A 2159-nucleotide genomic window follows, 5' to 3' on the forward strand; every position below is an offset into this window, starting at 1 on the left:
GGTGATTTTTGTTGTTGTTCCAGAAATTTTAATTCATCCATTCGCCTGTTAGAAGGTGGACAGAAGAGAGTCAGACCCTCTACATTCTGAGCATTTTCCTCTGGGTGAATATTGCAATAGGACAACTGTTTGGGGGTACTTATGTTACCCAGTAAATACCCCTATGATGAAATGAACCATTTATTGCAAGTAGTGACAGGATTTAATTTTTTTTTTTTTTTTTGTGGTTGTTGGCCTTCTCCACTAATTGCTTTTTTGGCACTCTTTTGGCCACTTCTTTTTATTACCTTAAAAAATGATCACAAATCTGCAGAATATTCTACACCAGTGAATGGCTGGCAGCAGGGCAATTCTAGTAGGCCTGGTGAACCCACATGCCCAATCTGAATATACACTGGAAATGGACCCTGTTATCAAAGATAGCGCATGCAGATGCCCTGTGAAAGCCAGGGAAAGGGAGAAATGGAGAAGAAACCCTTACTGCCTTATCTCGGTACATCTGGGCCTCACTTCAATTAAATAGATAAGGAAAACTCTTGCAGGAATAGTTCAAGTGTCTTCAAATGGAAGGGAGACTGGAACTGTCCATGGAGGCAAAGTACATACTGTATTTATAACAGAACACAGCTTTTTATATAATTACATCCTTGTGCACTTTTTATTTTTGGTTCTTGAATAAAGTTACTCAGATGAAATTAAAGAGAATGCAGGAGAAGGTGCTTCGATGCCTCTTCCAGTTTCTATGGCAACTCTGGGGCATCTAATTCAGCTGCCTCATTGACTGTGAGTGTGCCCAAGAGATGCTGGCTACAACTTTTAGCTCATTCTAGAAAAGGCTGGGAGAAGTGTTTCTTATGGCCACCAAAAGAAGATAGGAGAAGACTGAAGAAAACCTCCAGCCTGTTTAACCTACTTGCCTTCATTTGGTTATGAATGGTTGCCATCGCCATCGGAGGGAGAGCGCTTTTGCCAAGAGTGTTTTGCTAGGGATATGTATACACTTGCCTTTTTTACCATTTTTCTATTGGTAAATAATCTTTTTATAAGTAAGTTCTTGATGCAGCTATTTATATGTTTTTAAAGAAACTCATGTATTATTAGTGAGACCCTTTTAATGCGGGATCAAATAAAGAGTGGCTTAACAGGGATTTAGACAAAGAGCTATCTCAGCAAAAATGTGAAAAACAAAAGTCAAATAAAATTATCTACTGGGAGACTGGATTCATTCTCTTTATATAGGAGGGAACCAAATACTTATCCAAGGGATGTCTTTTGGCCCTTGTGTTGGGACTGGGGAGGTGCTGAGGCACAGAAGACTCACAGAACTACCCCAGACAGAATCTGGGGTTGGACCAACCACTCAGCACAGAGATGTGAGAGGGCAGCGTCCACTGGAGCAATGTCCTCATGCAACCAATTTAAAATTTAAGAATAGACACTTCCAAATGCTAGGTTGGATGTTACATTAAATGACCATGCTTTAATATTCAATAGTTTTATTGTAATCTTATTGCAAGTTAAATATTACTGATAAGAGCAACACGAAACATGGTAACAGGCCCATAATAGTGACCTAAAAATGTGTGGAAGGAAATAAGGAAGGATAATAAGGGAAGGAAACAGAGAAGAAGGCAGGGAGAAAGGGGAGGAAATCTGGAAGGAAGGGCAGGTTTGCTCTTTCTGAATGTCTCTGGTTTTGAGTCTCTCTCTGCCCTTAATTTTCTTAGGATTTTTTAAACCAAGAAATCAAGGAACAATTTTGTCTTCCTATTCCATAATTATTGCATCAGTAGGAACTTGCGTGGGTGTGTATGTTTGTTGTCATATACAACACAGTTTATCAAAACCAAACCAGACACAGACAAATATTTAATTTTTCTTCGAGGGGAATGTTTGACATAAAATTTCAATTGTTAGAGTCAAGACAAAATAAAACAGATTTCAGAGTAATGTGTTTGTATCATGACTCTGTAAGTCGATGAAAGTATTTTGTTTACAAATAGTTGACTTTGACAATATTTTTTTAATATGACATACAATAAATTGATTCAAAGGAAGTGACTAGGAGAGGCTTGCAGGACAAAGAAATAATATTTATTATTACATTTTAAAGTCTTTATTACATAGTCTAATTTTTTTTTAGATATTTTCAGGTTGAG

This window comes from Ictidomys tridecemlineatus, chromosome 3 (assembly GCF_052094955.1).
Source record: "Ictidomys tridecemlineatus isolate mIctTri1 chromosome 3, mIctTri1.hap1, whole genome shotgun sequence".
In the NCBI taxonomy this organism is placed as follows: Eukaryota; Metazoa; Chordata; class Mammalia; order Rodentia; family Sciuridae; genus Ictidomys; species Ictidomys tridecemlineatus.